Genomic DNA, 21,812 nt, shown 5'->3' on the forward strand with positions numbered 1-21,812 from the left:
CACCATGCTCCCCCGTCCCTGGGATTCTCCAGGCAAGAACACTGGAGTGGGTTGCCATTTCCTTCTCCAATGTATGAAAGTGAAAAGTGAAAGTAAAGTCTCTCAGTCATGTCCAACTCTTAGAAACCCCATGGACTGCAGCCTACCAGGCTCCTCCATCCATGGGATTTTCCAGGCAAGAGTACTGGAGTGGGTTGCCACTGCCTTTTCCGCTATACATGCTAGAGAGAGGCAACTCATATTACAGAAGTATTTGTCTTGAATCTTTTTCCTATTATGAAAATATTTGCTGATACAGTTGGATTAAATGGGTATTTTATACCTATCAAATTTTTAATTGAAGAGATATTTAAAAACATTGAAAATAAATTATTAGGGAGGCAAAAACAAAATATCAGTTTCCACATATGTCACTAGACAACATTGAAAAATGAGGAACAATACAGCAAAATAAGAAAGAGATAATTGAAATATGGCAGAGTTTATTGACGCAAGTTCATTTCTGTTGTGCGATGTTCATTGCTCTTTGCTTAGACATCAGATCACCTCCAGGACGATACAGAGGAGCAGGAGCTGAGAGGCAAGCCCGTGGCTCTGAGCTGAGAGCTGTCGTGTCCTCTGGGGGCCCAGGTGCAGGAACGTCACCCTCCAGTGAGGACCCTGCTGCCCGCGTGGGCAAGAGCCCGGGGAGGAGGTGCCAGCCACCTGGCCAGGACCCTGAGCTCTCAGGACCAGCCCCACAGCGCCCCCTGCTGGACTCAGACTCCTCCTCCCGCGCTTCACACCACAGCCCCCTGGAAGGGCTTCCTCACACTTGCAGGAGGGTCTTCCTGATGTCAGCGCCCAGGGCAGTAGAACGAGTCCCCTCCGTGTGGTTTGTGGTTGGTCATTGATCTCTCCAGGGCACTAATGACCTGCCGACTCATAGGAACGCTGCTGTAATTTCAGATTCTCTGATGTCTCAGTTTGCGCTGCCTGGCTCCTGGGGTCACTACCAGAGCACAACAGCCTCGAATCACATTCAAGGCTTCAAAGTCGCAGAGTGTCCATGGGTTATACCTGATCGTGATTCTGTCATGATTCTCCCAGGTTGAAACGTGCTTGATGTTGTGTTTGCAGGGTCTCCAGGAGGCGTCCCAGCCCCAAATGCCCATCTCTCTTCTTATTTCTGTCTTTGCCAAGAGATTATGTTCTTAGGGAAAGCATGTCATTTTCTAGATTATGCCCAGATCCTGACAGTGTTTATTTGTGACTCCAATATATAGAAGATGTTTTTAGTCTGGTTTCATAACCTTTCTGTTTAAAATGCTCGATGTAAGAGATTATGGCTATAAATGGGAATCTCATCCTTTTTAGGGTTTCCTCCTGCATTGCTAGACTTAGAAACCCTTTTGACCTGTTACCTGATCTTCAGTGAATACAGTCCAAGTTCATGTGTTAGACTCCATAGAATTAATAGGGGTGGTTTCACATGGTCTGTGTTGAAAAGAGTGATATTTATCCAATATCATCTCAAATAAAGAACCAGGGAGTGCAATTGGGAGAGGTCATGAGGGAAAAGAGGAGAAAACGAGCAAGTGATGAATCTGAGACCACGTTCTAATGGGGAGGGTCTTCCAGTACCGGGCAATGAGGGGCTTCTCAGGATACAGTCCCCAGAGAAAGGGAGGCACCCAGCTTCCCTAAGTGTCAGGGTTCAGGGCAGAGCACAAATCCGGGAGCAGGAGCGTGATGTCCAGTGGTGGGACAGCACCCCCCCGAAGGTCTCCAGGTCACAGATGCTGGACTTCTGCTTCTTCATCGTCCTGCCAAGTACCTGTGAGGGACCCTGTGTATCTGGGCACAGCGGGATTCTGTTTGTATTTGGAAACAGAGAGGAAATGAGTTATTATCAACGAACCCATAAAGATAGACCAGGATGAGTCTCAAGTTCGGTTCTGGTTCATCACACATGGATGATCAGGGAGCATTTCAGCAGTATCAGGAACTATTTTGTTTAGTTTTGCTTTTCCCTGAGACTTCACATAAATTGAATGCATAGTTGGGAGTAGATTTATCATGAAACAGAAGGTTTTTCAAGTGTAGTAGGTATTTATGCAAGGTATGTGACACTTGAAAATTCTCCAAGAAGAAGATGACAGGCTGTATCTTGTCTCAATTTCCCAGCTGTCTGTTCCCTGTCCTCCCTTCAGGACCGGGATGGACAGAGCCCAGCCCCACGGCTGCAGGTCTGCAGACCCAGGAGGCCCAGGGCAGGCAGGCCACAACCCCATCTTCCTGCGCCCCCACCACAGTGAGGCCACGGGCCCTGATGGTCCAGGTCTCTGCAACAGGAGGACCATGAGTGACTGTCCAGTTTGATCTCAGAAAAAATAAAGAAGTGGGACGTGGGACCTGGAAAAAATTTTTCTGCAGTTGAGGTGCCATCAGATAATTCATAGGCAGAGAACCTGCGGCAGAAGAAAGCATAGCCTGTCTTGAGAGGCAGCCAGGGCCTTCTCTGCTGACCCCTCAGGACTCACCTTGTGTGAGGGCTCAGTTCATTCTGAAGGAAGAAAAATCCCCATATCTTCTCCATCCAGTTACTAGGAGCCTGGAGGACCATGAGTTTAGAAGATGCCGACCTGTTAGCAGCACCATGGAAATGAGGTAGGAGCAGGGAGCAGGAGCCAGAGCTCCTGTCAGCATCTGAGCTGAGGACCGGTCCCTGCAGCCCAGACCCACACTCTGTGGGACGCGAGGATGGAGATGAGGAGGAGCAGGGCTGCGCTGGAGCGTTTCTGCTGAAGACACAGCACCTGCTCAGGGGAATTTACTCCAGAGGTCGAGGGAGGGGCAGGTGGGCTCTGGAGTCAGATATGTGGGTTCCTGGGATGCCTGCGCTGTCTCGGGTCACAGCACGATCCTGTGTGTCTCCTCCCTCCCTTCACAGAGGTCTCTCTGCAGAGAGGCCTTCCTTGGAAACCCTTCTATGGAAACGTCTCACTGAAACCAGGCTCAGAGCCAAAGTCCGTGGCCCAGCGGTTTTTATCTCACTTCTTCATCATCTGAGCCACTGCGGGAACCTACAGCACAGTAATAGTCAGCCTCGGCCTCGGGCTGCAGCCCAGAGACGAGCAGGAGCCCTGCACTGGCCGAGGCGTCTTTGGATCCAGAGAAGCGGCTGGGGACCCCAGAGCCCTGGTGCTTTGGCGAGTCTGAGTTGTAGGACAGGAGGTACCGGGGAGGACTCTCTGGCTTTTGCTGGTACCAGGTTATGGGCAAGCTGCCACCACTGTAGCCGCTGCTCAGGATGCAGGACAGCCTTTCAGATGCTCCCGGAGACGCGGACAGGGAGGCGGACTGAGTCAGCACAGGCTGGGAGAGGGAGCCTGCCGACACAGACAGGAGGGCGACGGGGTAGGAGCTGTGGGAAAGGTTCCCGGAGTCTGCGCCCCGGGGGCTGATGCAGGCGGCGACCGAGTCCTGGTGCGCGCGGCCCGCCACTACCTGTGCAGAGAGAGAGGGGCAGGAGCAGGAGAGGAGTCCAGGCCACGGTGCCCACAGGACCCTGGTGCCCACAGTGCGCTGGGCTGCCCCAGGCCTCCTGTTCTCCCCCAGACTCTGAGAGGAGGGGCTGCCATGCAAATGGGGCCCACCCAGGGCCCACCCAGCCCCTCCTTGACCCTGGGGCTGCATGGAGCTCAGCTCCCGGCCCAGACTGTAGGCGAGGGAGGGGCTCCCCCCTCGGCAGCCCCTGTTGGAAGGCCCTGCTGAGACCGCGCGGGTCCCTGCTCAGGGGTCCCTGCAGCCAGAGAGGACGCACTGCGGAGTCCCTCCAGGAGCACAGGCCCCGCCCCCAGCCCAGGTTTTGGACTGAGTGGTGCTCCCTAAGCAGCTGTGTAAGGACCCCAGGGCAGTCCCACACCACCCCCTGCTGGTAACATGTGGAAAATTTTTGCAGAAAAAGGGAATGAAATTCTAAGTTCTCTAAGAAAGTGCAACATTTGTTCTAGTAGAGACAATAAGTAAACAAATGAAGATGCTTAGAAGAAACAGAATATTTTGTCCTGGAATTATTCCACAAAAAAGACATAGTGGATCCTTATTTAGCATAAATATCTAACAAATTTCAGGAGTTATATGCTTTCCATACATTTGATTTGTATTTTTATAAGCATTGAATAAGATGTAAAATTTGTGGCTCTTTGAGAAAGCAGTTAAAGTGTTTTACATACAACCCATAAATAAAACACATAACAGGGAAATTTATAGGACTTCCCTTGTTTTCCTGTGTTTCCAGATCTGCCTGTTGATGAAAGGGACATGGTTTCAGTGTCAGGTCCAGGAAGCTCCCACATTCTGCAGAGCAACTCAGCAGGAAAGCAGAACTGCTGAAGCTCCCCGTCCCAAGCAGGTGCTCTGCAACAAGAGAATCCACCCCAGTGAGAAGCCAGTTGAGTGAAATGAAGAGCGGCCGTGCCGCCCCGCAGCAGGAACACAGCCCGAGCAGTGAAGGCCCAGCACAGCCATCAGTCAATCAATCAATCAATCAAGTTTAAAGAAACAACCGACAACCAAACCAGGAAAAGGGAATACTACAAACCACTATCATTAAATATTGATTCAAATACTCTACACAAAATGAAAAATTAGAAAAATTCTAATATCAGGTTAAGAAATTGACAGTGTTACCAATGTTACTTTTTCAAATATATGTTATATTTTATACTAGACTCTCAACCTTAAATTTACAGAGCAATCCAGTTCACACACTCCTGCCGCCCCCGACCCCATCAGGCTCTTCTCGTGTCTCTGGACCCAGGGCCTTGCCGAGACCAACCTGGGGGCATCCTCCTTGTCCAAAGCGACTGAGGCCGCCCCAGGGAGCAGCCTGGAGGGAACCTGGTGACCCTGGTGCTCGGTGGGCAGCGGGTCAGTGAAGGCAAGGGGAAGGTGGGGGATCTGCTAGTGCAGGACCCCAACGCTCTGTGCCACTGCCGGGGAGGAAATAACGCTTGCCTGATCAGTTGTAGATACTGCGGAGGGTGATTATCGTCTTTTACCCAGTGGAATAATTACCCAGTGGAATAATTCCAGCTCCCAGTGGAGCCTGAATATTACTGCATTCATTGGAAACGATGTGGTAATTCATCTAGCTGGATTGTTTGAAAAGCAGAAAAAGAACATTCAAAAAGGGAAAGGTCGGGAAGGCTGGAACAAAGGCTTCTCATACCTGCCAGAGCTCATATTGTGCTTGATTTTCACCAAACAGCTGGTGGTATCCAGGATCAACAGAGAGGAGAACAAGCAGGAAAAAATTGGGGTACCACAAAAAGGGCATGTGCCCCGTTCATTCTTCCAAAGAGGACGAGAGTGGACTTAGGATTTGTGATCTTGTTTCTGACTTTGATGGCTTTTCTGAGCGGTTCCAAGGTCTGGTTAACCACTACAAATCTCTATACCCCACTTCGGAAATAGACACTGAAGATGAATTCCAAAAATTCAAGGGTTATATGGAAAGGTATATGCAAGATATATGGAGTTTACTTCCTATATGAGGCTTTCCATGGACCATCAAAGAAAATCTTGGTAGAAGGTGCAAATGCAGAACTGCTAGATACTGATTTTGAAATTTCTCCTTTCATAACCTCTTTGAGCTGTACAGTTGGCAGTGTTTGTACTGACTTGGCTATGCCCCCTTAAAATGCTGGAGAAATGTGTGGAGTTGTGAAAGCTTATACAACTAGAGCTGGGATTGGTCCCTTTCCTAGAGAGCAAGACAATGAAATTGGAGAATTATTACAAACAAGGGATAGAGAGTTTGGTGTAACTACAGGAAGGGAAAGAAGATCAGTCTGGTTGGACCTTGTTTTGATTAAATATACTCATATAATTAATGGATTTACTGCATTGGTACCCAAAAATTTTGATATTTTGGACATATTTATGGAAATAAGAGTTGAAGTTGCATACAAGTTAGATGTTAAGATTATAACTCATTTCCCAGTAAACCAACAATCCTTAAATAAATGAACTCAAATGTAAGACCCTCCAGAATGGAACACAGAGATATGAAATGCAAGGACATTTAAGGAACTACCTATTAATGCCCAGAATCATTCGATTTATTAAAGATGAAGTTCAAATTCCAGTTAAAATGATTTGCTTAGATAAATCCAGAGTCTATGATTTAACTCTTTTAAGGATTTCCAGTGATACAAGAAGCATTCCTGGAGAGGTGGGGAAAGGGCTTTCTTAAATATTTCATTTATGATCTAAGAATTCCAAGAATAAAGACATTGAAGTGAGGTTTAGCCCCTACAGTTGTTTCCAGTCTTTCAAGATGGATGGCTGGTGTGCAGATACATTTTGGCAATTTGCAGTGTCAGCTGCCTTAGCGGCCATGATTGCCAAATCATTTGTTGTCCCTCCTGCTTATGGTGTCATATTTTCTTTTAATTTTAGTAATAATACAATCAATGTTGTTTGAAATCAGATAGAATGATCTCTGTTCATTTCCAAGGCAAACCATTCAATATCACGGTAATCCAAGTCTATGCCCTGACCAGTAATGCTGAAGAAGCTGAAGTTGAACGGTTCCATGAAGACCTAGAAGACCGTCTAGAACGAACACCCAGAAAAGATGTCTTTTTCAATATAGAGGACTGGAATGCAAAAGTAGGAAGTCAAGAAATACCTGAAGAAACAGGCAAATTTGACCTTGGAGTACAGAATGAAGCACGGCAAAGCCTAATGGAATTTTGCCAAGAGAATGCACTGGTCATAGCAAACACCCTCTTCCAACAACACAAGAGAAACCGCCACACATGGTCATCACCAGATGGTCAATATCAAAATCAGATCGATTATATTCTTTACAGCTAAAGATGGAGAAGTTCTATACAGTCAGCAAAAGCAAGACCAGAAGCTGACTGTGGCTCAAATCATGAACTCCTGATTGCCAAATTCAGACTTAAATGGAAGAAAGTAGGGAAAACCACGAGACAATTCAGTTATGATGAAAGTGATAAATACATTCAAGGGATTAGATCTGATAGACCTAGATCTGATAGAGTGCCTGAAGAACTGTGGATGGAGGTTTGTGACCTTATACAAGAGGCAGGGATCAAGACCATCCCCAAGAAAAAGTAATGCAAAAAGGCAAATGGTTGTCTGAGGAGGCCTTACAAACAGCTGTGAAAAGAAGAGAAGCAAGAGGCAAAGCAGAAAAGGAAAGATATACCCACTTGAATGCAGAGCTCCAAAGAATAGCAAGGAGAGATAAGAAAGCCTTCCTCAGTGATCAATGTAAAGAAATAGAGGAAAACAATAGGATGGGAAAGACTAGAGATCTCTTCAAGAAAATGAGAGATACCAAGGGAATATTTCATCCAAACATGGTCACAATTAAGGACAGAAATATTATGGACCTAACAGAAGCAGAAGATATTAAGAAGAGCTGGCAAGAATACACAGAAGAACTGTACAAAAAAGATCTACATGACCCAGATAATCACGATGGTATGATGATTCACCTCGAGCCAGATCCTGGAATGTGAAGTCAAGTGGGCCTTAGGAAACTAGGGATTACTGAGCTGAAATGTGACAAAAACTACGGTGTTCAGAGGTAAAATCTGACAGAAACTAGGGGATTCTGAGGGAAAATCTGACAGAACCTTCGGGATTCTGAGATGAAATCTAAGAAACAAGAGGGTTCTGAGGTAAAATCTGACAGAAACAAGGGGATTCTGAGGAAAAATCTGGCAGAAACTTCGGGATTCTGAGATGAAATCTAAGAAACAAGAGGGTTCTGAGGTAAAATCTGACAGAAACTAAGGGGTTCTGAATTAAAATCTGACAGAAACTCGAGGCGACGGGGTCTGAGGAAAAGTCAGACAGAATTAGGGATTATTGAGATCAAATCTGACAGAAACTAGGGGGTTCCGAGGTAGAACCTGAGAGAAACTAGGGCTTCCTGAGGTGCTAACTGACAGAAATTACGAGCTTCTGAGGCAAAATCTGACAGAAGTTAGGGGGTTCTGAGGTAAAATCTGACAGAAACTAGGGGGTTGTGTGATAAAAATCTGACAGAAACAAAGGGATTCTGTGGCAAAATCTGACAGAAACTAGGCAGTTCTAAGGGGAAATTTCACAGAAATTAAGGGATACTGAGGTAAAATTGAACAGAAAGTATAGTCTTCTGAGGAAAAATCTGGCAAAAACTAGGGCATTCTGTGGTGAAACCTGAAAGAACTAGGGGATTCTGAGGTAAAATATGGCAGAAACTAGGGATTTCCTAGGTAAAATTTGACAGAAATGAAGGGGTTCTGAAGTAATATCTGACAGAAACTAGGGATTACTGAGGTGAAATGTGACAGAAATTAGGGGATTCTGGGGTAAAATCCGACAGAAACTAGGGGCTTCCGAGGTAAAATCTGTAAGAAACTAGGTGGTTGGGGGGGAGGGTTGGTTCTGATGTTAACCTTGACAGAAACTAAGGGGTTCTGTGGTAAAATCTGACAGAAACAAGGTGGTTCTTAGGGACAAATCTCACAGAAACTAGGGGGTTCTGAGGTAAAATTTGACAGAAATGAAGGGGTTCTGAGGTAATATCTAACATAAACTTGGGATTACTAAGGTGAACTGTGGCAGAAAATAAGGGCTTCTGAAGTGAAATCTGACAGAAACTAGGGGGTTTTGAGGTAAAATTTGACAGAAAATAGGGACTCCTGAGGTAAAATCTGTGAGAAAGTAAGGGGACTGTGAGGTAAGACTTGACAGAAACTAAGGGGTTCTGTGGTAAAATCTGAGAGAAACTAGGTTCTCCTTAGGTAAATCTGACAGAATATAATGGGTTTTGTGGTAAAATCTGACATAAACTAGGGGCTTCTAACATAAAATCTGACAAAAACTAGGGTGTTCTGGGGTAAAATCTGACAGAATTACATGCTCCAGAGGTAAAATCAGATAGAAACTATATGATACTGAGGTATAGTCTGAGAGAAACTAGGGACTCTTTTGGTAAAATCTGACAGAAACTAGGGGATTCCTAGGTAAAATCTGACAGAAATCAGGGGATATGTAGGTAAAATGTTACAGAAACTGGAGGCTTCTGAGGTAAAAACTAGGTAGAAACTAGGGGGTATTAAGGTAAAATATGGCAGAAACTAGGGGCTTCTGAGGGAAAATCTGACAGAAGCCAGGGGTTTCTAGGGTAAAATCTGACAGAAACTAGGTTGTCTCTGTGGTAAAATCTGACAGAAACTAGGGGCTCCTGAGGTAAAATCTGTGAGAAACTAGGGGGATTCTGGGGTAAACACTGACAGAAACTGAGGGGTTCTGTGGTAAAATCTGAAAGAAACTAGGTTTTCCTTAGGTAAATCTCACATAGTATAGGGGCTTCTGAGGAGGGGAAGGGGACGACAGAGGATGAGATGGTTGAATGATATCATCGACTCAATGGGCATGAGTTTGAGCAAGCTTCAGGAGCTGGTGATGGACAAGGAAGCCTGGCATGATGCAGTCCATGGGATCGCAAAATGTCAGACAGGACTGAGCAACTAAACTGAACTGAGGTTAAAATCTGACAGAAACTAAGGGGTTCTGTGGTAAAATCTGACAGAAATTAGATGACTCCGTGGTAAAATCAGACAGAAACTAGGGGATTCTGAGCTAAAATCTGACAGAAACTAGGTGGTTCTGAAGTAAAATCTGACAAAATTACAGGCTCCACAGGTAAGATCGGATAGAAACTAAGCGATACTGAGCTATAATCTGAGAGAACCTAGGGACTCCTTTGGTATAATCTGACAGAAACTAGGGGGTTCTGACATAAAACCTGAGAGCATGTAGGGAGTCTCTGAAGTAAAATCTGGCAGAAACTAAGGGATTCTGTAGTAAAATCTGACAGAAACTAGACTCCCCTTAGGTAAAATCTGACAGAAACTAGGTGGTTCCGTGGTAAAATCAGACAGAATTTAGGGGGTTCTGAGGTAAAATCTGATAGAAACTAGGTGGTTCTGAAGTAAAATTTGACAGAATTACATGCTCCGGAGGTAAAATCTGATAGAAACGAGGCAATACTTAAGTATAGTCTGACAGATACTAGGGACTCCTTCGTCAAAATCTCACAGAAACTAAGGGCTCCAAGGTTACATCTAACAGAAACTAGGGACCCCTTAGGTAAAATCTGACAGAAACTAGGGCATTCTGAAGTGAAATTGACAGAAACTGGTCAATGGTTGTCTGAGGTAAAATCAGACTGAAAGTGGGATTCTGTTGTAAAATCTGACAGAAACTAGGGGTTCTGAGGTAATATCTGACAGAAACTGGGAAGTTCTGAGGTACAATGTGACAGAAACCAGGATGTTCTCAGGTAAAATCTGAGAGAGTGAAGAGGTTCTGAAGTAAAATCTGAAAGAAACCAGGGATTGAGAGATAAAATCTAACAGAAACTAGGAGATTTTGAGTGAAAATCTGACAAAAAGATGGAGGTTCTGAAGCAAAATTTCAGAAAATATGAGGTTCTTAGGTAAATTAAAGAAACTAGGAGATTCTGAGGTTAAATCTGATGAAAAGTAGGAAGTTCTGATTGAAAACCCAACAGAAAGAAGGAGGTTCTCAGCTAAAATCTTAGAGGACATCCAGAGTCTTCCTGTGACCCCAAAAGTTACAGGCCTACCAGGAAGCCACACTGCTGAGGACAGAGACCTCGTGCCCCTCCCTCTATATCTGAAGTAAATTCATCATAGCAAGTGCCGTATCTGAACTAATGATCCCAGCGTTATTGAGTCGAAGCCCTCTCTGCTCATCACATGACAGGCCAATGAATTGGAGGAGATGTGTTATGGCAAGGAATATGACTTTATTCAGAATGCGTGCTCACTGAGATGACATATTAATGTCTCAAAATAACCAACTCCTAGAGGTCAGAAGGCCAGGTTCGTTTATATTACCAGAGAGTGACGTGGTGTAGAAATACAGTCAAAAGGCCGAATAGAGAGGGATAGGCTCTGAGGAAGCAAAGTAAATAGGGCCACTAGTCTTTAAAACATCTTAATGAAGGGCCAGCCTTTAGAAGGAATGTGTAAATCTCTTCTCTTCACAGGTGAGCGAAGTCAGATTTTGTCTCATAATAAAGACACTTCAGTTTAGCAATCAGGCAGAGGACTAGGGTCTTCTGATTGTCAGTTTTCAGTCAATAAATCCTGTCTAATTCTTTGAGAATCCAGCACGCCTGGACCAAAAACTGCAGCACGCCAGCTTCCCTGTCCATAGCCAACTCACGGAGCTTGCTCAAACTCATGTCCTTCAAGTCAGTGAGGATATCAAACCATCTCATCCTCTGTCATCCCCTTCTCCTCCTGCCCTCATCTTTCCCAGCATCGGGGTCTTTTCCAATGAGTTGACTCTTTACATCAGGTCGCCAAAGTATTGGAGATTCAGCTTCAGCGTCAGTCCTTCCAATGAATATTCAGGATTGCTTTCCTTTAGGATTGACTGGTTTGATCTCTTTGGTGTCCAAGGGACCCTCAAGAGTCATCTCCACCACCACAGTTCAAAAACATAAATTGTTTGGCCCTCAAACTTCTTTATGGCCCAAATCTCACATGTGTACATGACTACTGGAAGAACCATAGCTTTATCTATGAGAACCATTGTCAGCAGGTGATGTCTCTGCTTTTTAATATGCTGTCTAGGTTGGCCATAGCTTTTCTTCCAAGGAGCAAGCTCCTTTTACTTTCCTGGTTGCAGTCAGTGTCCACAGTGAATTTGGAGCTCAAGAAAAGAAAATCTGCCACTGTTTTCACGTTTCCCTCATCTGATTCCATAAAGTGATAAGATGAGATGCCATGATCTTCATTTTCTGAAGACTGAGTTTTAAACAAGACTTTTCACTCTGCTCTTTCACTCTCATCAACAGGATCTTCACTTTCAGCCATGAGGGTGATATCATTTGCATATCTGAGGTTGTTGGTATTTCTCCCAGCAGTCTTGATTCCAGCTTGTGATTCATCCAGCCCATGATGGGCCCGTCATTTCCATGATGTACTCTGCATATACATTAAATAAGCAAGGTGACAACATACAGCCTTGACGTCCTTTTTTCCCCAATTTCGAACCAGTTCTTTGTTCCATATCCAGTTCTAACTGTTGCTTCTTGTCCTGCATACAGGTTTCCCAGGAGGCAGGTAAGTTGACTGCTATCCCCATCTCTTTAGGAATTTCTCACAATTTAGTTTAAATAAATCACAATTTAGTTTATTGTGATTCACACAGTCAAAAGTTTTAGCCAAAGAATTGATGCTTTTGAACTGTGGTGTTGGAGAAGACTCCTGAGTGTCCCTTGGACTGCAAGGAGATCCGACCAGTCCATCCTAAAGGAGATGTTCATTGCAAGGACTGATGCTGAAGCTGAAACTCCAATACTTTGGCCACCTGATGCAAAGAGCTGACTCATTTGAAAAGACCCTGATGCTGGGAAAGATTAAGGGCGGGACGAGTAGGGGATGACAGAGGATGAGATGGTTGGATGGCATCACCGACTCAATGGACATGGGTTTGGGTGGACTTCTGGAATTGGTGATGGACAGGGAGGCATGGTGTGCTGCAGTTCATGGGGGTGCAGAGAGTCGGACACAACCTAGCGACTGAATTGAATGGCAGAAGTAGATGTTTCTCTGGAGTTATCTTGCTTTTTCTATAATCCAACAAATGTTGACAATTGGATCAGTGATTCCTGTGCTTTTTCTAAATCCAGCTTATACATCTGGAGTTCTCAGTTCAAATACTGTTGAAGCCTAGTTTGAAGGATCTTGAGGATTTCCTTGCTAGCATGTGAAATGAGCGCAATTGTACAGTAACTCCTCCAAATAAAACACAAACGTCAGTGAAAAAAATATCGCCTTACTCACACCCTAAAATCCTCTTTAACTAAGTTTTCAAACCAGTAATGGTGCATGTTTTTCTACAGCCTCAGATCCACTCACAGTGAAGCTGACCACGTGCTTTGGCCCTTCTGCAGGTCCTGGCTGTATCACTACATTATTATGTTTCATCTGTCAACTAAAAGGATGCACAGCTTGAGAGTTGCGAGTTAAGTTTTATTTGGTGCAAAATGAGGATTGCAGCCCAGGAGGCACCATCTCAGATAGCTCTGAGAGACTGCTCCAAAGCGGCAGGGGAGAAGGTCAGTATCAAAGGTTATGGTGTCTGGGAGTGCAATACCATTAACCACTCATTTTACAAAAGGTTTTTTGCTAGTCATGAGGATCTGATGTCACCATGAAAGGATTTAGTGCTTCTCTAGATATGAATCAAAGCAAATTGGAAGTGGTCAAACAGTAAAAGGCAACAGTGAACATAGACATTTTAGGAATCAGTGAACTAAAATGGACTGGAACAGGTGAATTTAACTCAGATGACCATTATATCTACTACTGTGGGCAAGAATCCCTTAGAAGAAATGGAGTAGCCATCGTAGTCAACAAAAGATTCCGAAATGCAATACTTGGATACAATCTCAAAAATGACAGAATGATCTCTGTTCATTTCCAAGGCAAACCATTCAATATCACAGTAATCCAAGTCTATTCCCTGACCAGTAATGCTGAAGAAGCTGAAATTGAATGGTTCTATGAAGACTTGGAAGAACTGCTAGAACTAACACCCAAAAGGATGCACGGGTGTGGCTGCAGCCAAGCTGTCCCCTCGCTGACAGCATGGCTAATGTTTCCAGCACAGGTGAGTGTGGCCATCTGTCCTAGGATGTAGTCACTGAGTGTGGCTGAGTCAACCCTGCCAGAGCCTTGGTCCTTGTGAGGGGCCAGAGAGGAGGCTGAGAGCAGGACACACTCCCTGTGCAGGAGAGGTGAGGAGCAGAATGGGGGCCTCATAGGTGAGCTCGCCCAGACCTCCCACCTCAGCCCCTGAGCTTCAGGACAGAGAGACACTGTGACTCTCGTATGGGGACGTGGACCTTCCCTTTCCTTGGAGACCCTGGGCTCCTGAGTCTTCCCAGGACCCTTCTCCTGTCCCCCCATCCAGTCACCTGTGCAGAGAGCGACCAGGGTGAGGAACAGAGGGCACCAGGCCATGGTGGACATGGTCAGGACGTCCTGCCTTCTGTGGCCCCACAGCTGAGCAGAGCGTCCCCACACCGTTCCTTCCCCTCTTCATACTGAGAGGGGGAGGGGCCTTTCATGCAAATGAACCCCCCTCTCTCTGATCCGTCCCTGGGCCCTGGTTCCTGTGCCTGTGCTGGAGGGTGGCCAAGGGGCGAGCAGGGGCGGTGATGTGGGCGGCCCATGGGTGGGAGGTCACAGGTGGGAGCCCTGAGCAGAAGCCCCTGGGCAGTGCCAGGGGCCTGTTTCCCAGCTCTCAACCCCAGACCCACAGCGACGGGCGACCAGCTCCCCCTGGTGTCCAGGCCCCGACACCCATCCTGTGACCTAGTGATCAGAGCCCCTCAGGGACAGCTCCTGCCCCCTGCTCTGTGCACTGTCCCCTCCTTAGGGCCAGATCAAGCACCCCTCATGTGTTCCCTGTGACCTCAAGGCTGTCTGAGGGTTCACCTCAGACCACTCAGGCAAGTCTGTCCACAGCGCCCTAGGCTGCTCAGAGGTCAGGACTCAGGGGTTGTCTGGGATGCAAATTTGTTTAAATCAGGATCAAGTGAGGGTCGTCCACGACAACCCTATGGATGTAGCTCCGTGGTTGTGCAGGGCATTGGATTCTTTCCTCTTCTGTTAGAAGTTAACTAGTATGTCTTACACGCGCACACACACACACACACACATACAACACTCAAGGTCCTTTCCAAGGGACAATGTCATTTTGTTCTTAAATATACTCCTTGACCCAATTGTACTGTTTTGCTGGTCTCCTCTTTCCTATGTGAGCTACATAAAATATATCCCAGCTTTCCCTCTGTATCTGCTTGGGAGGCAGAAGCTGTCTTCATTAGTCAGGCTTACTCTGCCCCCAGCTCCCGGGACACAGAGGAGAAGCACCGCCTGTGAGCAGGTGCCTGTATCATACTCACTCTCCTGGTCTTCCCCTTCCATCCTAGGACAGGAGCCCAGAGTCATCAAGGAAATTGAGTGGCTGCATCTGGAGCCAGAGGAAAAATCGTGGATCCTGAGGGTTGGGGACCCGCAGACACCAGGGCTTGGGTTTTCTATGGGACCTGTTGGTGTGTGGGCACATCACATCCCCAGTTTTGTTGCCCTTTCCAGGACAAGAGAACCTGATCGCTAAACTGGATAATGGGCCTAGCTGAGGCAGCACAGACTGTGCAAGGGACCCTGGTGGGAACAGGTGGCACGTCACTGCCGCAGAGCCTGACACTGACAAGACCCCTGCGTGGTGACGGAACTAGCGTCCCTGCTCGTGACGCCGGAGGGTTCTGCCCTGTCACCTCTGCTCACACCCCCACCACCTTCTCAAGAGATAGCACGTAGAAGGAAGCAACATCATCAATAATGACGTGCTTTACAATCTGGCTAATCACTGCTGACATTTCACCTCAGCGTGTCTTGTCAGAAGAGGTCTACCACTTGTTTGAATTTTCTTATACGTTCCTTGCTAAATTTTTACTGTTTCCCTACTGACATGGTCAAAGTGTATGCTATCTTTTATTTGGCTGGTACCAGAATGCCTTGCACTTTGAACTACTTATAAACTTATATAATTTTAGTATTATATACTGTTTTAAATAATTGTGATCCTGAATGTTTTTGAAGGAGTACATCAAGGCTGTATATTGTCACCCTGCTTATTTATCCTATATGCAGAGTATATCATGAGAAACGCTGGGCTGGAGGAAGCACAAGCTGGAATCAAGACTGCCGAGAGAAATATCAACAAACTCAGGTATGCAGATGATACCACCCTTAGGGCAGAAAGTGAAGAAAAACTAAAGAGCCTCTTGATGAAAGTGAGAGTAGAGTGGAAAAAGTTGGCTTAAAGCTCAACATTCAGAAAACTAAGATGATGGCATCCGGTCCCATCACGTCATGGCAAAGAGATGGGGGAACAGTGGAAACAGTGGCTGACTTTATTTTTCTTGCCTCCAAAATCACTGCAGATGGTGATTGCAGCCATGAAATTAAAAGACACTTACTCCTTGAAAGGAAAGTTATGAGCAACCTAGATAGCATATTAAAAGGCAGAGACACTACTTTGTCAACAAAAGTCTGTCTAGTCAAGGCTATGGTTTCTCCAGTGGTCATGTATGGATGTGAGAGTAGGAGTATAAAGAAAAGCTGGAAAAAAAAAAAAAAAAGAAAGAAAAGCTAAGTGCCGAAGAATTGATATTGATGCTTTTGAACTGTGGTGTTGGAGGAGACTCTTGAGAGTCCCTTGGACTGCAGGGAGATCCAACCAGTCCATCCTAAAGAGATCAGTCCTGGGTGTTCTTTGGAAGGACTGATGCTGAAGCTGAAGCTCCAATACTTTGGCCACCTGATGCGAAGAGCTGACTCATTTGAAAAGACCCTGATGCTAGGAAAGATTGAAGGCGGGAGGAGAATGGACGACAGAGGATGAGATGGTTGGATGGCATCACCAACTGAAAGGACATGGGTGTGGGTGGATTCCGGCAGTTGGTGATGGACAGGGAGGCCTGGCGTGCTGCGGCTCATGGGGTCACAAAGAGTCAGACACAACTTAGCGACTGAACTGAACTGAACTGAAGTGTCCCACTCTTGCAACCCAGGTGGTCTGTAGCCCTCCGGGGAGGCTGGGGCAGAGGGCACTGGCCTGTGGGTCAGAGGGTGGTTCTCCAGCTGGGAGCACAGCCCCAGCCCCTCCAGAGCCGCCCTCCAGCGCCCTCTGCTGTCCCAGGAGGGGCTGCCCCACTGAGAGGGAGATGCCAGGACCCCAGAGGGAGCCAGGCTCCTCCCACCCGGCCTGCAGGCCCCGCCCCCGAGGGCCCGGATCAGGCCTCAGCGTCCAGGCTCCGCCTTGGTGCTTAGCGCCCCCCTCAGTGTAAGAAGATGAGGGGCCACCCGAGGAGGACCCGTAGGGAGGGAACATCACCCAGGGCAGAAGTGAAAGGAAGGCCCCGCCCTCTGGGGTATGCAGTGAACTAACTCAGGAAGCTCCAGGGCGGCATGGACGCTGAGTTCCTGGGTTCAGATTCTCAGCAGCAGAAATCCAGGCCCCAAATAAAGGATGTTCGTGGTCCCCGGGCAGAGATGAAGACTCAGGCGGAGAAGCTCTGAGGGCGGGTCCTGGGGCCCTGCTCTCCGCGCCCACTGGCCTCGCGGCCCGCCTCCCACCCCGTCTTTGTCACCAGATCTGCAGGAGCATTTCCTGGGGGAGCAGGAGAAGGAACCGCTCAGCTGAGCCCAGGTCTTTCGCCCTCACCGAGGTTGAAGTCCGCCCAAGGCCCTCTCGGGGTGGACCCGTGCCCCCCACCTCCCCGCCGCTCACCAGCCTCCTCCACAGCCGGCTCCTCACCGTGTCGGGCTCCTGGTTGCCTCCACAGCAGCTGCAGACTCCGCGACTGGGTTTCTGTAACTCATGAGTCTGATGCCAAACCATGAAGTGTGACCTCACACACGGCAGAGGGGCCTTTCCAATCCTCTCTGTGTCCTGGGTGACACTGCTTTACTTTCCGCATCTATTTCGAGAGGCAGGCACCTCCTGGTGAAAATGAGGACGTGGGTGTCAGTGAAGATGAAGCCAGCAGCCAGTGCTGTCAACACGGCTGGGATACCCCTGAGGAACTGGTGCCGGCTCTCAGGTCTCGCGTCCAGTTCAGGGAAATGGAGGAAATGATAGTGATTCAGCTGAGGCTGACAATGAGGGAGAGTGGCGGAGGCTGCGTCCATACCGAGTGCCCCTTGATACCCACAGCAAGCCCACAGGGAGGCCTGCCCAGCTGCCGGAGGATCAGGGAGCAGTAATTTACACCAAACCCAAAGGATGTATTTAGGAGTCAGTTGTGGGCCAGTTCTTCCTGAGCCTCTGAGGCACTAGGGAAGCACAGAGGAAGCCTTGCCTGCGGGCCCCAGATCGTGCCTTCTCCCCAAAGTAAAAGCTGTGATCCTGACATTCCTCCAGCGCTTCCTGGTCCACACCCATCTCCATCACTTGCACACACCACACCCCTCCATCACACACACACACCTCCATCTCACACACACACCTCCATCACACACACACACACACACCCCTCCATCACACACACAGGTCAGGACCAGGCGTCAGGAGACTGGGGACGGTCTGTGGGGAACATGATGACACCTCCCCCTTTCTCACAGATGCGGGATCTCCCAAAAGGTTCTTCTCCCTGGAGGGGGACCCTGGAGACAGTGGGTCCTGGGAAAGTGACATCACAGGCTGTGCCATCACCACACTCTGCGACTCCTTCATTCACTGGGGCACCCTCAAAGCTCCCCCACTGCATCCAGGGCCTGTTTGCCCTTCCTCACAGACACCCCTGTGCCCACAGCCTCCCCTTCACCCACCCCGGCTGAACTGACCTCAGAGTCAGGATCACTCACGGCTGGAGTGCTGGCCACTCAGCCCTTCCTGCTGCTGTTCTGAGCCCAGATCTGCACTCAGGGCTCCCGCCTCCGCATCCCGGGTCTCCTCCTCCAGGGTGAGGACACAAGTCCTTCCATCCACCGAGTGGGGCCAAGCCCCACGTAGAGGAGCTCAGGGCGTGCCCCGGGATGGCTGCTCTATCAAGAGCCAAGGGTTCAGTCTTGTTATGGTGTTGTGGTTGCTGTTTACCCGAATCACAGACACGATCTCTTTCAACTCCCCTCTTTGATGGGTAAGTTTAGCGAATCGGACTGAGGCGGGGAGATTCAGAGTTTGCCCCCCAGGAGCGCCGAGGAAGAAGCATCTCCCGGGATCCACAGTGGCCTGAGAGACAAAAGACAAGGATATGGGCAAGTGTGGAGTCTGAGAGGCGTGTCCTAATGGGGAGGATCTCCCAGGACCTGGAGAGGAGGGCAGCAATCCCTGGGAAAAGGGAGGACCCAGCTTCCCTAAGGGTCAGGGTTCAGGCAGAGCACAAAGCCTGGAGCAGGACAGGAATGTGTGGGGGATGGGAGAGGCCCCCTGGGGCTCCAGGGCACAGATGCTGGACTTCTGCTTCCTCGGCATCCTGCTCAGTACCTGTGAGGGACCCTGTGTATATGGGCACATGGGCATTCTGCTTGGATTTGGAGACCAGAGAGAAAGGCAGACAATTTCATGAACCCCATAAAGATGGACGAGGATGAGGGTATGAGACTGCCTGGACTTAATAACATAAGTGACAGCAGAGACCTAAGCCAGCACTGCTGATGCCCAGGCTCAGGGCAGTGATGCGTCCCACCCTGCAGTAGTTGGCAAACTTCCATCAGACATCCCCATCATACGGGAATTCCTGTGGCTGTGGTTAGTGATGAGGTGTGTGACACTGATGACCAGTCTCCTCATCAGGATGGGGTCCAAAGTGATCCAGGAGGGCATGCGGGCCCACCAGCAGCAGGAGAGCAGGCCGAACCTCTCAGTGTCCCTCCCCTCTGTCCTGGGTCACAAAGGCAGGGCTTTGCCTGGAATCCCTGGTCATCATTGCCATGGGGATCCCGTGTCCCTGCTGCTCGCTCTGCAGGAGATGGTGCTCTCGGGTCTGGGCTCATCAGGGGCATCATAGGCAGAGGGACATGGGCATATATTGTGGAGCCCCTGCTCCTGGCAGTCCACAGACCACCCCACCTCTGAAGTAGGAAATGCTCCCATGGGGTGGAGAGGAGAGGAGGGGAGGGCAGGATACAGCCAGCACCTCCAGTGGGTCAGGAGATCCACTCCCGGAGTTCCCTGCCTCCTGGGATGTGTCACCGGTGCCCCTCACTCCTCAGGGTCTCTGCTCTGACCTTTCAGGAGCAGAGTGCGCGCCCTGGGGTCAATCCGCCTGCTGGGATGGTCCACAGACTCTGCTGAAGGCACATCTGGGAAAGCCTCCTGCTCCTGATCTCAGGGGAGGGAGCTCAGGTCCACAGCTCTCTTGTTCACACGGATGACCAGGGTGCACTTCAGTGGTATCAGAATCTGTTTACATTTTCTGAGACTTCAGCAAAACTGAACAATTGGGAGTAGACTTATTATGAACTAGAACATGCCCCAGGAATACATTGGTTCTGGGGAATTTATTTAAAATTTGACAGTTCTCTAAGAACAAGCCCCTGACAGACTGAGGTTCTCATCCCAGTTTCCATCTGCCTGTGTCTCTGTGAGAAGCCCTGTTGTACTAGCCTGCATGGTCAGAGTCAGCCTCGTCCTCAGGCTCCAGCATAGAGATGAGCAGGAGCCCTGCGTCATCTGAGACACCTTTGGATCCAGAAAACCCTCGGGGGACCCCGGAGCCTGGTTCTTCCTGGAGTCTGAGTGGTAGGACAGGAGGGCTGAGGAGGCCTCGCTGGCTTCTGCTGGTCCCAGTATAGAGCACAGCGGCGACAGTGATGTCCCTGCTCAGGGTTCAGGGAGCCACAGCTTCACCTGTGGTCTGGGGGGGACAGGGTTCTCCCCACACACGGGCCATGACACCACTGATGGTGTCAACAGTCCAGGGCATCAGGGCTGCGGTGTGGACGCCCACACCAACCAGCTCTAGGGGCTGAGCTGTCCTGTGTGAGAGAAACCAAGGATAACCAGAGGTGGAATTCATATACCTGCAACCTTATAGACGACAGCTAACAATACAGCCATTAAGTTGAGATTCTTCTAAATTATCAGTTGAAAATAATAGGAAAACACACTACTCAAGATCAGAAATTAAAATGATAGTGTTTGAGTAAGTTGGTTGGAAATTGCTGGTTTGAACAAATTTGCTTTCCACTAAATGGTCTCACGTGGATCAGAAGGACTGGGAAGAGCAGCCTAGGTCGTTGGGGTGAAAACCTTGTCAGTAAGCTGTGAAGTCCGGCCAAACGTTCGTGTTCCCACCGTGTGAAATGAAACACGATTTATGTCCATTTCAGAGCTGGTGCTACAGTGGCTGCTTTGACAGAGATGGTTCAGCCCCGGGAGGCCCATGTCTGGAGGAGAGCAGGTTTTTGTCTCACTTCCCCCCAGGCCTGGAGCACTGTGCAATCTTCATAGCTACTACTTCTGTAAGTTGCACAGTAATAATCCCCCTCGTCTTCAGCCTGGAGCGAAGTGATGGTCAGGGTGGCTGTGTTGCCAGAACTGGAGCTGGAGAACCGGTCGGGGACACCCGAGTATCGAATGGTAGTACCATAGATAAGGGATCTGGGGGCCGATCCTGGGATCTGTTGGTACCAGTTCAGATAATTGCCATAGCCAATGTCGTTGCTGCTCCCAGTGCAGGAGATGGTGACCGTCTGGCCCGGGGACCCGGACACGGAGGACGGCTGAGTCAGCACATCCTGGGCCCAGGATCCTGGAAGGGGGAGAGACAGAGATGGTGACTCTGGGGACCAGGCACGAGAGCAGGGAGCGGGGCCCGTGTGGCTTCCCAGGGCCCTTCCCCTGTCTCCCCATCCAGTCACCTGTGCAGAGAGCGACCAGGGTGAGGAGCAGAGGACACCAGGCCATGGTGGGCATGGTCAGGGCGTCCTGCCTTCTGTGGCCCCACAGCTGAGCAGCGCGTCCCCACACCGCTCCTTGCCCTCTCATACTCTGAGAGGGGGCGGGGCCTTTCATGCAAATGACCCCCCACCCCCAGCTCTCTGACCCTCCCTGGGCCCTGGGCCAGGTCCCTGTCCCTCGGGGTAGCCAGATCAAGAGTGGGGTGTGTGGGGCTTGGGAGAGGGAGGTCACCGCTGGGAGCCATTCATGCAAATGCCCACCCCCACCCCGTGTTACAC

General features: G+C 48.8%; 1 pseudogene; it reads left to right on the forward strand.

The window, feature by feature from the left end:
• Nucleotides 1-3,676: 3,676 nt before the first annotated feature.
• On the forward strand, nt 3,677-18,537 carry LOC136146044 (adenylosuccinate synthetase isozyme 2-like; annotated as a pseudogene).
• The last annotated feature ends 3,275 nt before the right edge of the window (nt 18,538-21,812 follow it).

This window comes from Muntiacus reevesi, chromosome 13 (assembly GCF_963930625.1).
Source record: "Muntiacus reevesi chromosome 13, mMunRee1.1, whole genome shotgun sequence".
Lineage (NCBI taxonomy): Eukaryota > Metazoa > Chordata > Mammalia > Artiodactyla > Cervidae > Muntiacus > Muntiacus reevesi.